This window comes from Vombatus ursinus, unplaced genomic scaffold (genome assembly GCF_900497805.2).
Source record: "Vombatus ursinus unplaced genomic scaffold, bare-nosed wombat genome assembly UNPS02000582.1, whole genome shotgun sequence".
In the NCBI taxonomy this organism is placed as follows: Eukaryota; Metazoa; Chordata; class Mammalia; order Diprotodontia; family Vombatidae; genus Vombatus; species Vombatus ursinus.
Genome location: NW_020940360.1, coordinates 35,214,477 through 35,236,088, shown reverse-complemented (window position 1 = coordinate 35,236,088; position 21,612 = coordinate 35,214,477). Strand labels below are relative to the sequence as shown.

Sequence of the window (21,612 nt, the reverse complement as noted above, 5' to 3'; positions counted from 1 at the left end):
AAAGAGGTTTCTTGCTGACTGAAATACCTTGTTGTCCCACTAGAGGGGAGACTCTTAATGAACTTTCAAGATTTTAACTTCTATTGCTCTTATACAGTGTTGTGTGAGGGAATAGCTGTTTTCTTGAATTGTACCTGACCTGTACATTTGACTCATAGCCCAACCAACCCATCCACAATCAGAACCAGAGAATGAAACAAAGCAAAGATACCAAAATCCAGAGTGGTGCTGTTTCATGTTCAGTAATTGTTAGCTCATTGACTGACAATTTTACTGGCTGACTGACTGTCTATCTGTCTGAGTGATTAACCAACAGGCAAAGAGAATCCTTCTGTTTAATGATCCCTAATTGTTGTTAACTGGCTGACTGTCTGAGTGACTTTTTTTTGTCTTTGTCTAATTGAGTAACTGAGTGACTTGATGATTGATTGTCTATTTGAGTGACTATCTTTCTATTTGCCTGAGTGACTAGATGACTGGATAACTGACTGACTTATTAGCCAACAGGCTAAGTGAATGATTCTATTTTATGCTCACTAATTGTTGTTGACTGACTAGCTGACAACCTGGCTGACTGAAACAGCCAAGTATCAAGAACAAGACTTTTATCACATTGAAATACTTTTTTTTAAAAATCATATTGAACTTGGTAGAGTATTCCATTTTGGTGCCATTTCTAGAGGGATCTCCTTGAATCTGTTACCAAAAAAAAATCTCTGAAAAGAGGGAGCCACGGATGGTCAACTGGAAAATATAAAGTCTGAACCAAGTTCTGGACCAAGAAGGAACTGACCTAGAAACATCCTTGCTGGATTGTAGTTGTAACTGTGGCTAATTTTATTAGTCTTTGACACATACACAGACATGGCATTTAGGGTTGGATTCAATTTACAAATAGGTTTTCTCTCCCCACCATGAAGGGATACAAAAAATTGATTTTCTACCACTTTCACAGCTGTGCCCAACAGGAGAGTGATATAGTCTATAATTTAATAGGACAGGAGAGGGTGAATACTTTTTCCCTCCCTCTCTGCCTCTTGGTTTTCTCTCATTGAGTTGGAAGGCTTGAATCCTTCAGAAAGGTGATTTGATCTTTTCTAAGAGAATCATACTCTTTCTCAAAGAGTATCCAGAGCAGTGGAGGAGTCCAATGACATGGCCAGCTTTGTGCTTTTCCTAGGAGTTTCAGAGCCAGAGCAAATCTAAGTAGCAGATTGGCTCCCTATAATGGAGGCAAGATTTCTTTGGACATCATTAAAATGCTCAACTCAAGGAAAAACCCTGAAGTCTGTATGGATGAGGGAACCTTGGAGAAATTGGCTTCACAGGTAAACGTCTGAAATAACCATATCATGACATTCTCTTTCACTGAAGACTGATTTGGAAATATGGAAGGGAAAAGAAAGGTGAAAAACTTTTTAGAAACTTGCTTCAATGAGAGTCTTGAGTTTTCCAGTTGTAAAAATGACCCGAAGCTCAAAATTTACAAGTGGACCCCATTTTGCCTCAGTGACTATTAACTTTTACCAGAGATAAAAAAAATCTTTTTAACCAGGATTGGAACAGAGAAATAAAAGCTTTGGGGGTCCATCCCCAGCGGGTTTGGTAAATCCAAATAATTACTGCTGTTTATGAAGTTGATTCATTTCCTTATAATGCCACTGTACATAGTCAAAGCAGTTCAGTGCACATAAAAAGGCACTCTATACATAAATGCCGGTTAATTCCAAGACAATCTAGTTTCTTTTAAGTGTCATTGTCTTGATAGCACTCTGATCTTTTGATTCCTTTTCCACAAGCATATACCTCATTTCATACCTTTCAATATATATCCCCCCCATGTCCCTCCACATTGTCTTTTGATGTCTTCCCTCCCCTGACTTCTCCCTATCCCTCCCCATTGCCCACATATACTTGCAAACCAGTTTCCAAAAAATAAACAATCAGTCCAAAATTCTTGTAAAATAGCACCCACACTACTTTATCAGGGAAAGGATGCTTTTGCTTAACTCCAGTTTCAAAGAAAATTGAACCTATTGTCCTATTGAATCCCACACACAACCAGAGGTGCCACTTTACTTTGGACCCCACAAACTACCAAAGGAGGATATTTAATGTTGGACTTTTCATCCTTTCATTGCTTATAAAATACCCCTACTATCTAGGAGGCCAACCCGAGAACAAACTCCTCCCAGCCTGTTTTTGCACTGGAATTCAATCAGGAGGCCAAATTATTGTAGCAAGATTGCAATTATAATTAATTTTCCCCCCTCTCAAAAGTCTTGTCAAACCAGGCAGCTAAATAGCTCTGCCATGTAAAACATGTCAGGCTATTTCCACTGAACAAGCTTTTATAGAGTCAGACCGCAGATGTCATTCTCTTCCAAATGAAAGCCCGTGTGGAGGCCTCACGCTTGTACAAATTAGGTTGCTTGGTATTTCATTCCATAGCCTTTGCTTCAGATTGTAGCCAATAAAGACATATTTTTGCATCATTTAGAACAGGTGTGTGTGTGTACATGTGTATGTGCATGTGTGTGTGTGACTGGGTGTGTATATGAGTTTCGAACCAATGGCATGAATCTGTCATGTATTTTAAGGGAATCAAGAGACATTTCTATTGCCTTGGGCATTTTAAATATTTAATAAGTGTGAGTGTTCTTTTTTATAAAGATTTTAGGTAAAGTCTGTGAGGTTTTCTCTCCCTTTTCTGTTTTTCCTGCAACTCTCGTTGAAACAGACTTGGTAAGCAGCATTCAATATACGAGCTACTTGGCTTTTAAATAAGCATCAAACTTACAGATTAACCTTAGCTATGCTGAGGCAGACTGCTTTTAAGACCTTTCAACCAGCCAGCCTTTAGAATACAATTTCATGTTTGATGTGAGCCCCTCATTTTATAGATGATGAATCTCAGGCTGAGTGGCTTTGATTTGCCCAGGGTCACATAGCTAGGTGGGAGCTGGGATTTGAAGCCAGGCCTACTAGACCATGCTGTCAAAGGAATTTGTCCCAGAGGATACATATGGGGCTCCCCCTGGTTATCCTGGCCACATTGATCCAGGCTGGCCCTGCTGGGCACTGCTCCAATCTGGAGCCCTTCTTTCCCTTGTCCAGCTTCTGCAGTCTACAGAGAGGCTACCACGCATACCACATGTCACTTATTGTGATTGCTAGAGAAGAGGTCTCCAGGAACAAGCAGGTTGTAGACAAAGAGCTGTAGAAAGCCCTAGAAACCCTTTCCAGGAACACAGGGTCTCCCAGTGCTCCCTTTCAATGGCACTGCCAATGATTTTTCTTTCATTGGGACATTCAAATGGATAAGCCACTCAGAAGAACCCAATAGGATGCTTGACTTGGAAAAAAGTACTAAACCAAGGATGGGGCCATAGGATTATAGCTGGAAGGGATCTAGTCCTACACCCCCATTTTGTGGATAAAGAAAGTGAGGCTCAGAGAGGTAGCTATTTGCCTAGGGTCACATAGCTAATATCTGAGGCAGCATTTAAACTCAAGTCCTCTGATCACCAATCTAAAACTCTTTTGTACTGTACCACTCTGATTCTTGGTCACAGAATTTAGAACTGGAAGGGTCCTTAGAGATTATCTAGGCTACCTCTTTATCATGCAGGTGGAGACGCTGAAAGCCAGCAAGGTAAAGTCACTGGCCCATAGTCACACAGGTAGCAAATGGTAGTATCTAACTCAACTGACCAACATGATGACTGTGTCTGTCAGAATATGCAACACTCATCATCCATAATCCCCCTCTGTACTGAAAGGAGGGAGGTCTATTTCATTGTTTGTCCTATGGAAATCAGTATTGGTCAGTGCATTTAATTTGGGTTCAGTTGACTTTTGGTGTTATTTTGTTTTGCACTATTGTAATTATCATTCATGCTATTCTCATGGTTCTGCTTTCTTTGCTTTGCATCACTTCCTATAAATCTTCCCAGTTTTCTCTGAATTCCTCATTTTCTTTTTATTTTTTAGTTATATGATAATATTCCATTATATTCATACACTTTAGTCATTCCTCTTAATGGATGGATACCCACTTTGTTTTCAGTTTTTGTTGTTGCTTATTTGGATATGTGATGTCATCCATGTGGAGAACCACCAGTGAAGAAATTCTCCCAACTCGTATAAATGTCTATAATTTAGAGCTTTAGAAAATTGCCTGGGACATTCAGAAGTATCATGACTTACTCACTGTCAATTAGCTAGTATGCATCAGAGTTGGGGCTTGAACACAGATCTTCTTGACTTTAAGACATACCCCCTAATTGCTATCTATCCCGTTATTGCCTCTTTCCCGGTTATTTTTTTTTCTCATACACAAAAAAATGCTGCTATTAATATTTCGGGAGGACATATATGTACATATGTGTGCTTATATATAATATATGCACACACAGGTATGTGCACACTGACATAGACAATATACCTGCATATATGCACACATATGCCTACATACATATACAAATGCATACACACATACATATACATATATATGCCCATGTATACACCTATACACCTATACATATATATGCACATATATGTATACCTATATACATATGCCAGGCCTGCACAACCTGTGGCCAACATGCCATTTATGGCCCTCAGGCTGCTTATAACACACCAAAGGATTTTGGGGTGGCTGGAGGAAAATGTAGAGGAAAACATCCTTTGTATATAGAGGAAATCCTTTGGCATGCCACAAGTGGCCCAAGGGCTGTAAGCGGCCCACAGGCCTCAGATTGTGCAGGCTTGACATATACATACACAATATACATGTATATGCAATAGATAACCTACATACAAGTATATATACATATATACATACACACATATATATGTATGCATATATTTAGCTATATGTGAAGCCTTTCCATCTTTGACCTCCTTAGGGTCCATGTCCAGTAGAGCTGAGTCAAATAATGTGAATAGATTATTAACTTTTTTTACAGAATGCCAAATTGACAAAATGTGCTATTTTTCCAATTGGTTTTAATATAATTTTATCACAAGCACACAGATATCCATACTCCAGATGGTACTGCTTACAGATACAGGGACAGACATCAGAGATTTGAGCTGTCCAGTGTTTCCTTTTTTATAATGTCAAACTAGGTGGCAGTTTTGTCTTAGTCAATCTCATATATGTCACTCTAATCCAATATGATTGTCAGAGGAGGAAGCATAAGACAATCCCAGCACCCTAGGTCCCATTCCTTACGATGGTTGGGCAGTTCTCTGATCCACAATTCCTTCATGGATAATTGGAGGCTGATTCTTTGGAAATCTAGCACTGACTGGAAAAAGATTCACATTGATTCATTGCCACCAGTTAAATATTATGGAAACATGTCTGCTAACAATTTGCTTTGTGTAATTTGCTCTAATGCTAATCAGCAGCAGCTGTGATGCTTCCTGTGGTAAATTCCTTTGTGGCTGCAGTGGTATTATCATACATGTACTTTACACACATGCTACATGAGAGAGTCATTCTCATCCTGGCACACCATTGTTCCAGGAAACTCCCTTCACTGAGGATCAGCATAAGCAAAAGCACATTTATTATTATTAGTAGTAGTAATAATAATAATAATAAAGATGAGACTTTGTTTTACTCTCTCCTTACATTTTTAGCCAGGTCTAGAATAAACTCCTATGGTTGATAAGATGGCTTTCCTGCATGCATTGCCTATTTGAAGAGACAATTCCTCAGGGCTAGGGTGTTAATTTATATATGTATACACACACACACACACACACACACACACACATATTATAATGACAGAGACAGCCTAGCATAGAGGGTTAGTGGGGTGGTTTCGAAGTCAGGAAAACCTGGATTCAAGTCCTTCATTTGATACATTTTGGTCCTCTTCAAGAATGAAGGACACCAATCAACCAACCAATAACCAACCAGCAATCAACTAGCTCTCTGCCCCTATGAGTGATTAATCTCTCAGTGTGCCAGGAGGCAACTCTTTAAGATCATAAATTACTAAGGAGTAGCTAATTAGCATTGATCAAGGAGGGAGTTTCCACACTGGGAGTTTCCAAACCCCAGAAAATAAGCCAAAGTTCTAAGCAGAATAAATCAGTCCAGCCAAAAAGATGAATGTGCTGTTGCCTGGGTAGCCAAACCACATTATGTTAACAAAAGCAAACATCTTTCTGCTTGCATGATACAAATACATGTTCTAATCCACATTTACCAGGTAATTATTCTATTTCATTTTAGCTGGATAAGCTGGTTCTTAGAAGGGGGTATATAAATGGGTGTCCAGGACTCCTTGCCCTCACTGGTTATAAAAAATTCATCATAAACACCAAGATAATTGCTCCATTGCTGCTCCATAATCTGGAACACCCTAATGAGATAACTGATCCCTATTGACTGTCAATTAAAGTAAACTGCCTTGAACTGAAGCTCATTTCTCTACTATAAATCACAGACTCATGGAAAGGAAGGAAAGAAACAAGCATTTATTAAGCACCTCCTATGTGCCAGTGATGGTGCTAAACATTTGACAAATATCTCATTTGATCCTTACAATATCCCTGAGAGGTAGGTGCTATTATAGTTGAGGAAACTGAGGCAAACAGGTTAAATGACTTGCCCAGGGTCACACAGCTAATATGTATCTGAGGCCAGATCCAAACTCTGGTCTTCTGACTCTAAGCTTAGTGTTCTATTCACTAGACCACCTAGCTGCCTAATAGAATCTTAAAATGTTAAGAGCCCTTAGAAGTTGACTAAACACCTACCCTAGACTGGAATCCCCTCTACAACATCCCTGGTGGAATAGTGATTCAGTCTTTGCTTGACCACTTCCAGCAATGAGGAGCTCACTGTTTCACCAGGGCAACTTTGCTACTGTGGAATAACTATAGCAGTTGGAAAGTTCTTTCTCATACGAGAAATCATGACATTTTTGTGTATGAGTCATTATGGAGATCAAAGATGTTCAATATGGAAGTGGCTTTTTGGAATTGTCTGCCATCGGTCCATGGCAAATAGAGTTGGATTTGCCAATAGTCCATAGCTAATAGTTAATCCATGTGAGTTAATGATTGCCAACAGATTCAAGACAGCCTCCAAGACTACTCTTTTTTGCTCTTCGAAAGGAAAGCTTTCAATAAAAATTGAAATGTGGATAGATCTGTACCATCAGATATAGCATCCCTGTCATGGAAAAAAAAAAAGGCAGTGAAAATTTTGTGAGCTCATAAAAAATTGGGGGCAACCAAGAGACTTTTTAAAGCCTAGCTGTAAAGCTGCCTATAAGCACATAAACATATGAGTATATACGTTTGGGTTTACGGATCTGTAAAATTTTATGCTTTGATTACAACTGTTACTACATTGGAAAATGTTGAATGAAACTCAATCTCTTCTAATTGCCCTCACTAATTCTGTAACCAACTTAGTTTAAAGAAACCGATTATTATTATTGACAATAGAAGCATAAGCCTGCTTTTTAGAGTGTCTGCAAAAGGTTCTTTTTATGAGCAGGCAATAACCCAAGTTAGGCTGTGTGTGTTACAAAGGATTGGCAGAGGTAGAATGTAGGGCAGAAGAAGGGAGAGGTAGAGAGTTTGTGTACACCGTTTCAGAGTACTGCTCTATTTAGAAAGAGCTGTGTAAAGATCTGATGTAGCAACCAAATTTTTTACAAATAAAACATTGATGGACTGTGCAGTTTGTTCAGTTACCATTGGCCAATTATGGGGTAAGTGCCTTCTGCAAACATCTGAAGTTCGGCAAAACTACCAGTCTTACAGATTTTCCCAGGAAAAAGCACTAGTTTCGTCTTCTTTTTTGTTGTTGTTGTTGTTGTTTGCTCTTTTCTTTTTTCTTTTTTCTTTCTTAATAGCTCCTAAGTTTCATCTTTGCTACAAAGCAGCAGTTATCACACAAACTCTTCCATTTGGGGATGGAATCAGAAGCTGAGAATTTCTCCTGATGCAATCTCTTGAAGTCAAGTAAGGGAAGGGCAAGGAAAGATAAAACAATATAATGACATTTGTAAGGTAACTCTTGCCCAACCTGAAGGAGATTGCCCATGCCATCCACTGGGGGCAGGAAGGGTGGCTGAACAACCCTTTCCCTTTACCTTCACTCATGTTCTCCTTTCTTGGAAGGGTTTGAATTCTGACTCACCCAAGAGTGAATGTAGGTTTCTGATACTTAGGACTGAGCCTTTATGATGAGGTTGAGCTCAATTTTATTCATACAAATCCTTACTGAAAGCAGAGTGCCAGGGCTAGACAATGTCCATTTTCAACCACAAGCCACTTTAGTACCTGGAATACTTTCCTCCCGTTACAAAATAGTTATTTCAGGTTTAAATCCACTCTGCTTTTTACAAATATTATCTCATTTGATCAACTCAACAACTTTGAGTGGTAGATGCTACTATTATCCTCATTTTAGAGCTGAGGAAACTGAGGCAAACAGTAATTTGCTCAGGATCACACAGCTAGTAAGTCTCTTTGATGCTATGTTTTGCCCACGGGAAAAAATACTGTCCCTTCTACACTGCTTTTCTCTTTGTACTTTACTGTGCAATACAACTGCCTTAAGTTTTGTAGCATATAAAACTTGGGAATATGTAGCTCACAAGAGGTAGAGGATAAAACGTCAATCCTTATTCTTTTTCATCTCCTACCCTGCTGTTCCCCCAAAGAAGAGTATATAAAATCCTTAAGAGCACAGATTAGAAATAACGAAGATTGTTTTTTCATCTTTTCCACATCATTAAGAGGCAGCATGAGATAGCAGATAGAGAGGTGGCCAAAGACCTGGGTTTAAGCTCTGGGTTAAGAGCTTTAGGCAGCTCTTTGAGACTATAAATGGTAAAAAAAAAATGGTGCCAATTTGTATCAGTAAAGGGAGTTTACTCACCTGGGAAATCTCTTTATCGATGAAATCAAAGGTCCAGTCCCTAACTGGTTTCTAAAATGTTCTTAGAAATTCTTTTTGGGAATTGGCTATGGAGACTGAGACAATTTATCTGCATAACAAGTGGAGGAAAATGTTCATCCTTGGAGGGGTGATTTTATTTTTGGTAATGGCCCAAAGGTCTGGTGATTAAGGGGAAGGATGATGCTGGGTGTTCTCAATTTGGGCCAAAAATGAAGCATGGCTACAGTAAAGTGATGAGACTGATTCCCTTGTGTGACTCACAGATTCAAATGTTAGGGTCCTGGCAGCCTCACTGAAATAATTATATCAACTCCCAAGGTGAGTACTTTGAGGGACAAGTCATTTTTATTAGATGAATTATGGAATTTTTCATGAGTTTGATTATTTTACGGTATCTGGTATTTCTCCCTGGGACTATTCAGTACATGTGTATATATAAAGAAGTCTAGTTACAGCCACACACCCGGAATGCTAGAATCCTGGAGTTGGAAATCCTTCTTCTTCAACATCTCACCTGTGCCTCCTGTTGCTCTGTAAAAGAGGCAACTATCTTGGAGTCAGGAGACTTTGTGCAAGTCACTCTCTGGGCCTCAACTGCCTCATCTGTAAAATGAGGTTAGACTAGATGACCTCTGAGGTCCAGCTCTGGAAGGTAATGGAGTCTTGTCTCTTATTCACGACGTCCAAGGTGGTCAACAAATGACTTCAACTTGACGGACCGAAGTCCAATTATCAGGAACCCTTGACTAGCATTTTTGTTTCTCTACTTCCTTCTGTCATCTATCATCATGTTCTCAGTCTCTTTCTGTTCAAATTCCTTGGGGTTTCACATCTTTTCCTCATTTTGACCCAAGACATTATTTCTTTGCCTTCACCTCTTTTCTTCTTTTCTTCTTTAAACTACCTCTTCGTTAGGCTGTGTAGACTGAAAGTTGATTGGCTGAATTTGTGATTTACTAAAGACAGAATGTTAGAACTGATCTACTTCTAGGGAAACTTGAGCAAGTTATCGTAAGCCTGCAGCTTGTATTCTGCCACTGGCAGAGTCATAACTAGTCCGAGGGGAATCAGGTTTTGGTTCAGGGCTCCAACATCTAGGGGTTGAGGGTAGGACATGATATTTCCTTCCGAGGGGGAGAGCAAACTTCCACTTTCAACAGGAAGACCTCTTGACCATGGTGCCTGCCATCCCTGGCCTTGCCTTATTGTCCTGGTCCACAATACTATGAAACACAACCATCCTCAGGCAACCAAGGTCCAGTTACCTTGCTACAACTCTCTTGGGGCTACCTTTTCCTCCAGCCCTCAAGGGATAAGACCCAGATTCTGGGAGATGGCCAGAGCCTTTCCCTGCATGACTATACTTACAGTCGCATTGATTTCTGTGTCACTCATTGCCAACTAAATTTGAATCAATAACAAAAATTCCTAACTATGGCTCCATCCTCCAAGACATGGTGCCCCTTTGGAAACACATGGTAATCTGTGTTCCAGAGATGCCATAGTTCTCAGCAATTCACATTCATATAGCATTTTACAGCTTATAAAATACTTTTCACACACAACACTGGCTTCCTTTAAGTCCCAGCCATAATTCACTGGAGAAAGAAATGACAAACTGCTCCAATATCTTTGCTGAGTAAACCCCGGGGGTAGCATTGGTACGCTATGGTCACGGGGTCATGAAGAGTCAGACACAAATGAACCACTGAACAACAACAGCAAAAATGCCATCTTTTACAGGAATCCTTTTTCCAACCCCTCTTAATCCTAGTGCCTTCCCTCTATTAATTGTTTCCTATTTATCCTGTATATACATTTTTTTGTATGTATTTATTTGCCTATTGTTTCCCTGCATTAGATTGTAAGCTCCTTGAAGGCAGGGACTGTCTTTTGCCTCTTTTTGTATCCTCAGCGCTTAGCACAGTGCCTGGCACATAGTAGGCGCTTAATAAATGTTGATTGGTTGATTGAAGTACATAACACAAGCAGTATTATTACCATTTCCAGATGACGATTGCCCGGTCACACAACTAACAAGGGGCAGAGCTAGGCCTTGTACCCAGTCTTCTGGCTCTCAAGCTCAGTACCCTTTCCGCTCTACTATATTGCCCAACTAGAAAGGCAGCACTAGTGGCTTCCATTTTGGTAGAGATCAGGGAATGATTAGGGCAGAAATGGGTTATGAGAGAGTCAAGTCAGAGTTGCTGGGTCTCGTCGTAGAATGGAATGATCACTTGTCTCAGAAGCATTTGTCACTTTTTTATTTTTCTGGTTTTTGTTCTTATGCTTTCACTATTGCAACTAAGGTTTGTGCGATAACTGGGTCGCATGCTTATGTCCAAGAAAGAACCTTTACACCCCACCCCCCTTGCCCTCCTATCCCCACGGAAATGACTAAATGATAGTTTCCCAGAGCAGGAAAGCCTAGATAATTTTGATCCTGCTGGGAAACTGACATCTCTAAGGGGGGTCTGAATCAACTATCAACCAGGATGTCCTCAGATTTCTTCTCCATATCAAACTTTCTCTTCCCTGGAGAAAAGAAAATGTGTATGTGTACGCATGGGGGGAGGTTGGGGTATTGTGAGCGGTGGGGGAAGGGTAGTTTTTTGTTCTGTCGATTATGTTAAGTTAAAAGAATATTAACTATACCATTTAACTGGCTGAGAGGCAGTGCTGTGTAGGGGACAGAGAGTTGGCTTCAGACTCTAGAAGACGGTTCAAGTCTCTCCTCTGAGTCTACTGCCTATAGGACCCTATGTAAGTCCCAACCTTTTGCTCCCCTCAGGTGATTCTTGGATTACAGAATTCAGAGAAGGAGCTGATAAGCATCAGGAAAGTTATTCTGGAGCTCCCCATACTGACTACCTCTGGTCAGTACACCCATTTTTTTTTCTCATGACATCCTGCAAATACTTTGAAATTTTTGCCTAGTTTTCACATAGCAAATCTATGAATCTTGTGTTGAATAATGGGTTGAATCACATCACTGATGGGTCATATATGCCTAAAAAAATCTCATTATACAAAGATGTTATACTTTGAGTGCATTTGTAGATTATTTTGTTTTGTATCTTCTGTGCCCAAGAAACCTCAAACGTCATAGTTGATTGATGAGCTCTTCCTAAATTTAGAAACTTATCACCAAGGTTCTGAGTGCTGTGGCCTGAAATGTTGTGTTTTCTACTTGGTAAGCTAATAGTGTTGTTGTCAGATGCTTGTATTCAACTGCGGCCTCACTGAGCTTGTCTCCTCCCTTTTGCCCCACTTCTCCAAGACGCCAGACACTCCCCATGGGGCTCCGTGGTCTCTGTCCACCAGGGAGTGTGGCAACTGTACCTCTTCCTCTTCTTATTCACTTCTTTGAACTGTGCATTCTAAGAAATGGCTAGACAGCAGGGTGACAATTAGAATCTTTCCTTGTCCTGGAAAGAAAAGAATTGGGTCAACCACTCTCTCTGTTGACTTAGCTATGTGTCATTGTAGCTCAGGCTAATTGTATTCTTGGTGCTGATACTTACTTTTTCAAGCAGTGTGTGTGTGTGTGTGTGTGTGTGTGTGTGTGTTTGCATGAGTGTATTAGGCCTGAGGTTCCAATAGAAAGATAGTCTGACATAAGTCTGTATGCCGTTAGCTAATTAGAAGGTCCTTGGCTCACCAGGACCCATCTGTACTATTGCAAGGTCTCTAATTACTGGGGTGATTCTCTTTAGTATAGATCTGCTACAGTCCCAGAGCATTCCTCTGACTCCAGGCTCATTTCAGAAATGTCCAAGGAGCAATACCCTGGGGTTTTGTAGCTTATGGGATAAGACTTTAGGTCTTTTGCTTTTTTTTTTTTTAATGACAATTGATTTTTGCAAAGCAGGAATTTGGTGATAAGAATAGGGTTAGGGGATTGAGCCTGTGATTTCACTGATATAGGGAACTCTTTGATGAGGACACTCCTACCAATGAAGGTTGGCACCTTTTCTGCAACTTATAGTCATAGAGAATTGCATAGAGCACTGAGATGTTAAAGGTTTTCCAAGGGTCACACAGCCAATAAATGCCCAAGACAGGACTGGAACCCAGAATTTCAGTGGAAAAAAAAAAAAACAATGGAATGATCTGCCAAATTCACATTGGAGTGAGAATACAGTAGAAACCACCATCTGGACAATGATAGGCTATTGAGTTTTTACTCTTTGGGAACATGATACAATCAGTGTTTTCCTCCATTTGAACAATTTTCTTTTCCCCTGAAGTGTTTGTATGAAATCATAGTATACAGGGAAAATCACACTAGGCAACTCTGTACTATATTCAATTTGCGAAATGTCCAGACAGAAGATAATCAACTCAAATGCAAATGCTTCACACTTATTTGGAGGTAATTACGGGAGATAAAGCCTTGTCTGTCCTGAGGAAATCACCTGATAAAGGTACTGTGGCCATGGTTCTCTTAATTGCAAAAAAATCTCCCAAAACAAAAACAAACAAAAAAACCCAGAAAGGACTGATAACATGCATCTAATGGTGCGACAATTTCACACACTGTTCCCACAGATAGCAGCACCCTTGTTATACACAGTTATGTGGGTGAGCATACAAACAGTATTCCTAGAGAAATTCACACACAAATTTCTTACCTGTACAAGCAAACAGACCCTCCCCCCAAAGGCAATATGTTGTTCTTGGGTGAGTTGGCTATTTTTATTTTAATAATGTACCATATTATAAGAAATATTCTATCCTGTATCAGGCATTATGTCAAGATGGACTTTTCATTCTTCATTGTTTTTTGTTGTGTTTTATTTTTTTCCATTTGTAATATTTGTATTCCTTTGAGTAAATTCCTGTTATTATTTAGATGAATGTTTTCAATGTATACTTACTTGTACAGTGACTGCTAGCGGCATATTGTGCCCAGACGTATGAGCCTGAATTAAACGAGTTACCCCTGTTACTACTTTTTTTTTAATTGTCTCTGTTTACTTTTGAGGTGGTATATTCCCAATCTTGTGTCATGGAGGCCCAAGTGTGATTAAATGTAAGGATCCCAAATCTTCACCTTTATGTTACACAAAAAGGCAATATTTTCTGTTATTATTGTAAGAATTATTTCTGTATTTTTAATAAAGAATGTAATTTATACAGGTCTAGGTGTTTTGTCTATTTAGCCATTTTATTTTATTTTTAAAAATTTATTTATTTATTTATTTTTAGTTTTCAACATTCACTTCCATAAGATTTTGAGTTTTAAATTTTCTCTCCCTTCCTCTCCTCCTCCCTTCCCAAGACGGTGTGCAATCTGATGTAGGCTCTACATATACATTCATATTAAACATATTTTCACATTAGTCATGTTGTAAAGAAGAATTAGAACCAATGGGAGGAACCATGAGAAAGAAGAAACAAAACAAAACGGAACAACAACAAAAAAGAGCAAATAGCATGCCTTGCTCTGCATTCAGACTCCATAGTTCTTTCTCGGGATGTGGTTACCATTTTCCATCATGAGTCTTTTGGAGTTGTCTGAGAACATTGCATTGCTGAGAAGAGCTAAGTCTATTAAAATTAGTCATCGCACAGTGTGGCTGTTACTGTGTACAATGTTCTTCTGGTTCTGCTCATTTCATTCTGCATCAGTTCATCTAAGTCTTTCCAGGTTTTTCTGAAGTCTGTATTTGGTCATTTTATCTCATGTATGGTTTTAAGAGTATCTCTTCCTATAAACAGAAATAAAGGGAAGAATCGGGGATGGAGATTCGTAAAGTGAGAATCAATATGAGAGGATCCCAGACTTAGAGCTGGAAGGTACCTCAGAGACCATCTAAGAAGAAGGGAAATAAGCATTTATTAAGCTACTACTGTATGCCAGGTGCTGTGCTAAGCATTTTACAAATATTATCTCTTTGGATCCTCACAGCAGTCCTGAGAGGTAGATGTTGTTGTTCTCCCCATTCTACAGTTGAGGAAACTGAGGCAAACCTAGTTTAAGGGACTTGCCCAGGATCACACAGCTAGTAAGTGTGTGACTTAGGTCTTCCTGATTCCAGGCCAATGCTCCATCTACTATGCCATCTAGTTGCCTAGCTGACAGTGCTTTGCACATAGCACTAAATAAATGCTTTTATTCATTCATTCATTTATTCATGAGGAAACTGGGGCACAAGAAGTTGAAATGATTGGCCCAAGTTTACACAGGTAATCAGTGATGGAGGTACCAGTGATACCACTACTAAGGCCTATGTCCCCAAAAAAGATCAAAGAAAGAAGAAAAGGACCCAACTATAGAGTAATGTTTTGTAATTGCAAAGAATTACAAACTAAGGGGATGCACCTCAATTTAGGGTATACTTAAACAAATTACATTACATGGATGTAATGAAATACTATTATGCCCACAAGAAATGATGAAAAGGATGGTTTCAGTGAAATATGGAAAGACTTATATAAACTGATGCGGAGTGAAGTGAGGAAAATAAGGAGAATCATTTCCATAATCATGACAACACTGTAAGAACAAACAACTTTGGAGGCCTTAAGAACTCTGATAAACGCTTCTACCAACCATGTTTCCAGAGGAACCCTACCTCCTAACAGAGAGATGATGGATTCATGGAGCAAAATGAGACATTATATTTTTTTTGGATATGGCCAATGTGAGAATTGCTTTGCTTGGTTCTGCGATATTTGTTATGAGGATTTATTTTTCTTTCTTCCTTTTTTTTTTAACAATGCTGAGGGTTGGGGGATGGGAGGGAATACATTTTTGTTAATTGAAAAAAAAATTAATTAAAAAATAAAGGGTAGAGATAGAATCCTAAACTAGTGCTCTTGCCACTGGACCATGCTGGTTCCAAGACAAGAATGTTATGGTTAGCAACTGAAGTAAGATGCCAGGGACAGACTTAATCCTAGCTGGTAACAGAATGAATAGATGAGAAGCAAGCCAAAACCGGAGTTGTCACCAATAGCTGTGGTTACAGGTTGGAACAAGGCTAAAGCCAGGAAGGGGAAGTAAGGTCTAGCTGACTAGGGTGTGCTCCCCTTGACTTAACAAGGACAAGATTGACAAGATGATTCTTATCTGCCAATTGTGCTGCTCTCACTAAGTCGCTAAGTCGACTCTTAGAGAGAACCAGAGAGAGATTACTCTTGTCCCAGTGTTCTGACATGTACTGGTTCCTACTCCTGGCTTCACCGTTGCTTCTACCTGTTTCCATAGCTTTGGATTCTGAATCTGGTTTGGTTGATGCTTCATTGATTCATTCTGCTACTCGCTGGGTCCTAGGACTCTTTGTGTGTTGTTTCACTTCTATCCGGTAATCTTGATCTAGTTGCGGATGTCCCAGCCTTAAGGCAGCTAGGTGGTGCAATGGTTAGAGCACTGGGCTTGGAACCAGGAAGACTCACCTTCCTGAGTTCAAATCTGGACTCAGACGCTTACTAACTATATGACCCTGGGCAAGTCACCTAACCGTGTTTGCCTCAGTTTCTCATCTGTAAAATGAGAAGGAAATGGCAAACCACTCCAGTATCTTTGCCAAGAAAACCTAAATCTGGTAAGCTATTGCGTTGCTTCCAGACTCTCAGGTCTCCATCCCAGATTGTGAGCCCTCTTCTTGGTGCTTAGTCAGTTCTAATCCCTGACAAGGTCAATTTTGTTCTCAATGAAAACAGTTCCCTGGAGAATCCCTCTTGTCTAATGAGTAAAGTCCATAATCTTTTGCCTGGCATTCAAAGCCCTCTAGAACCACTCTATCTTTCTAACTTCTTTATTGTGTATTATTCCCTTCCACCAACTCTCTATGCTGAACTACCACCTGTCTCCTGAACAAGCCATGTGTTTTCTTATCTCCGCGTTGTCATTGGTCATACTGCTTTCCATGCTTGGAACGTCCCCTCTTCTTTTCTTCACCTGTTAAATTCCTGTTCATCCTCTAAATTCCAGTTCAAATGGCTCCTCTTCCACAAAGACTTCCCTGATTCCACTTGTTAGTGATGCTGGGTTCCACTCTCAACTCCCATAGCACTGTACTGGCTGATGCAGGCCCGGCACTGGGAGGATGTGTAGGGACCCACGTACACGATTGGCGGGGCTGCTTCTGTAAGTTCCTGCTGATGTGGAATGGAGGAGCACAAGCTATCTTTGGATCTCCCTCAAGCACAAAGACAGTGCTCTGAAGAGAATGGGTGTGTATTTAGGGATCAGGACCGGATCCACGATTTCTTTTGTACAGGGATCTCCCAGGTAGGGAAACTTATTCTACCAGTGCTGATGCACCTTCTCTGAAACTTATAATCTTCATTATTTACAGCAGAGGAGGGAGACCCACAGTCATTGGGAAATAATTAACAAGGTAAATAAAAATATGATAAAACAGATAATGTTAACATGTGGTTTTCTAAGTCAATATACGGCCCCAGGGATCCTCACATGTGATTTTTGTGGCTCCACTTCTATTTGAGTTTGACACCACTGATCTAGAGGTCTCGAGAAGTTAAGTGACTTATCTACGGTAAGGCAGCCAATATGGGTCATGGGAGGGCCTGGAACTCAAGTCTGCCGGAACATTCTATCCACTGTCTCAAAGCCAAACTGCCTCTTATAGGTACTTATTTTGTTCAGTTGTGTCTGGCTCTTTGTGACCTCGTGGACCACAATATGCCAGTACTGTCCATGGGCTTTTCTTAGTAAAAATACTGGCATAGTTTGCCATTTCCTCCTCCAGTAGATTAAGGCAAACAGAGGTTAAGTGACTTGCCCAGAATCACACAGCTAGTAAGTGTCTGAGGGTGGATTTGAGCTCAGGTCTCCCTGATTCCAGGTCAAGTAGTCTATACACCTAGCCACCTAGCTGCCTCCAGGTTCGTATTAAGTGTTAGTAAAATTAAATTAGTACCATTATTAAAAGAGGGGGCAGTCACATGAGCACACTTCTACCTCACCTCACTAGATCCTTGGTCTCTTTCATATTTAATAGGCTCAGAAAAATCATTGAATATGCTAACAATTATATTAAAAATTGTTTCTATATTTTATTTCTTCACCCTCCTCCCTCCCTCAATCAATATAAGACCAAAGATTTTCTGAGCCACCAAAATGGAGCAGCCCTAGGAAACTGTCTTTCCAGATGTTTAGGATTGTGGCAGCTGGCAATCATGCTGCTTCCCTTTTCTTTAATCAGCTTTTCTCCCTGAGGCTTTAGGGACAGTCCCCTAAAGCTACCTTTCATTAGTAGGTGGAAGCCTGAAATATAACCCCAGTGGGGGATGACATGGGAATTCTAAGGTAAAACTTGGACTTATTATTTCCCTCAGCTGGGAACTGTCCATGTTCTGTTTCAGAGAAGGCTGACCTTCAACCCTTAATTCCTCCATCCTTCCCTATTGGATGGAAAGGGATAATAATATCTTTGATATAAATAATTACTCCTATTTGACAGTGATAAGCACAGAAAGCATGCAAAAAAATGTTTTTGGATGTAGGTGTCAGTATGACAGATGGCGAGAAGTAATAGAGACAGAGCTGGTCTCAGATTAAGAAAGAACCTGATTCAAGTCCTGCTGCTCACACACCCTGGTTGTATGGTCTTGGGCAAGTCACTTAACTTCTTAGGGTACAGGCTACTCTTTAAGACTATTAAGTTGCCAATATCTTACACCATATACCAAGATAAAGTCAAATTGGGTACACAATTTAGACATAAAGGGTGATACTATAAACAAATTAGGAGAGCAAGGAATAGTTTACCTGTCAAATCTATGGAGAACAAAAGAATTTATGACCAAAAAAGAGATATGAAATGCTAAATAGATGATTTTGATTACATTAAATTTAAAAGGTTTTGCACAAACAAAGCCAATGCAACCAAGATTAGAAGGGAAGCAGAACACTGGGAAATAATTTTTACAACCAGTATCTGTGATGAAGGCCTCATTTCAAAAATATGTAAAGAACTGAGTCAAATTTATAAGAATACAAGTCATTCCCCAATTGATACATGATCAAAGGATATGAACAGGTGGTTTTCAGATGAAAAAATTAAAACTATCTATAGTTATATGAAAAAATGTTCTAAATCACTGATTAGAGAAATGCAAATTAAAACAATTCTGAGGTGCCACATCATACCTATCAGATTGGCTAACATGACAAAATAGGAAAATGATAAATGTTGGAGAAGATGTGGGAAAATTGAAACATAATGCATTGTTGGTGCAGTTGTGAATTGATCCAACCATTCTGGAGAGCAATTTGTTACTATGCCCAAAGGGCTATAAAACTATACATACCCTTTAATCCAGCAATACCCCTTTTAGGTCTATATCCCAAAGAGATAATAAAAATGGGAAAAGGACCCACATACACAAAAACGTTTATAGCAATTTTTTTGTAATGGCAAAGAATTAGAAATTGAGGGGATGACCATCAATTGGGAATGGCTGAACAAGCTGTGGTATATGGATGTGATGGATAACTATTGTTCTATAAGAAAGGATGAACAGGCAGATTTCAGAAAACCTGTAAAGACTTGTATGCACTGATGCTGAGTGAAGTGAGCAGAACTGGGAGAATGTTGTACACAGTAACAATGCTATGACCAACTTTGATAGACTTAGCTCTTCTCAGTAGTGCAATGATCTAAGACAATTCCAAAAGACTCATGACGAAAAATGCTATCCACATCCAGAGGCAGAACAATGGAGTCTGAAAGCAAATTGAAGCATACTATTTTCTCTTTTTTTGTTTTTTTCTTTCTCGTGGTTTTCCCCTTTTGTTCTGATTCTTCTTTCACAACACAACTGATGTAGAAATATGTTTAATATGATTGCACATGTATAGCCTATATCAGATTGCATGCTGTTTTGGGGAAAGGGGAGGGAAGGGAGGTGGGAAAATTTAGAACTCAAAATCTTATAAAAGTGAATGTTGAAAGCTAAAAATAAATTAATTTTTGAAAAAAACTATGAAGTTGCAGTTGTTGTTTTCAGTTATTTCAGTTTTCATGACCCCATTTGGGGTTTTCTTGGCAAAGATACTGGAGTGGTTTGCCATTTCCTTCTGCAGCTCATTTTATAGATGAGGAAACTGAGGCAAACAAAGTTAAGTGACTTACCCAGGGTCACACAACTAATAAGCGTCTGAGGCCAGATTTGAACTCAGGAAGATTAGTCTTCCTGACTCCAGGTCTGGTACTCTGTGCACTATGGTGCACCCTAGCTGCCCATTAAGTTGCAAAGCAGGTGCCAATTTACATTGGTTGAGTTTCCTGACTTTTGGTTTTCTATATTAACAAAATCACAGGTCTGATCTAAGTGTGTGTGTGTGTGTGTGTGTGTGTGTGTGTGTGTGTGTGTAACACTAGGTGGACTTATGTTAAGCAGGCAGTCTACTAAGGTAGATTTAAAAGCAGGTTATTGTAGTAATTCTGCCATTTAAGGTGTAGTGAATGACTTGTGATTGTGTCTCCTTAGGTAGAGCAAACCCTTAACAGTAGGCAGGAGAGTTGGGATCCCAACCCTGGCCTAGGAAAAGTCACTCTCCCCTATGTGGCTCCCAGGGCCACCCTGTGCCCTCATGTTATAAACAAAGAGACACAAGGAAATGCAAAGGACATAGTCAACCACAGGTGTTTATGAAAAACAAGACTAGATAAGGAAGATGTAGTCCTTAACAGAATAAAAGCATGTACTTAGAAGTGATTGCTTATTGGGTCCGGCTGAAGCAAGGCAAGGGAAGGGGATGACGGCTGCCACTCCTTCCTCGTCTTTTCTTTGTTTCAGCGATCCAGCCACTCAGTCAAGCGCCCTTTATAAAATAAAAAAGTCTTATTATACCTTGCCCCTTGCTATGTTAGCTTTCATCTCTCCAGTATTCCCAGAGCTGTGAGGTTGAGGACATCGTCTCTGCTGCCTCCCTCCTCTCTGTGTGTTCTCTCTCTTCGTTAAATAACTCTCCTCTTTGTCTGGCTCTCCTCCCAAACCAAGAAATATTCCTTGCCTCAGGAGGTGAGCAAAAACTCCAAATCCCAGAAGGATATGCAGACCCAAGACATTCTCACCCCCTCCAGAGGAGGTGTTATATTCTTATGTATTTGGGGGGTTGGAATTGTAATGCATCAGCAGAAGGAACTCTCAGTCATAGCTAATTCCTCTAAAGCAGAGCAGCACCTGCTCTGAGATCTAGTCTTTGAGAGTTGCCGGAGACCTTCAATCGGTTTTCCGCAGTAACCCAGCTAGCGTGTCAGTAGCATGACTTTAACAGGTCTCCTCTTTTTCTCTCTCTTTCTTTCTCTCTCTCCCCACCCCCGCCCCCCTGCTCCGTCTCTGTCTCTCTGTCTCTGTCTCTCCCTCCCTCCCTCTGTCCCTGTCTCTGTCTCTATCTCTCTGTCTCTCTGTCTCTGCCTCTTTCTCCGTCTCTGTCTCTGTCTCCTTCTGTCTCTCTTTCTCTCTGTCTGTCAGTCTGTCTCAGTCTCTCTCCTTTCCCTCTGTCTGTTGATATATAGATATATAGAGACTCTCTCTCTCTATATATATATATATATAGATATAAACCTAAATTTAATATAGCTCTCTGTCTCTCTGACTCTATCTCTGTCTCTGCCTCATCTCTGTCTCACTATAAAATATATATTGATTATCTATCATCTATCTATCTTCTCTCTCTCTTTCACATT

At 39.9% G+C, this 21,612-nt stretch overlaps 1 protein-coding gene across 2 annotated transcripts in view; it reads left to right on the top strand.

Annotated features, from left to right (window-relative positions):
• SCML4 (Scm polycomb group protein like 4) overlaps positions 1–21,612 on the top strand; it is a 218,522-nt gene that overhangs the window by 183,229 nt on the left and 13,681 nt on the right. The gene's annotated exons all lie outside the window — the stretch shown is intronic.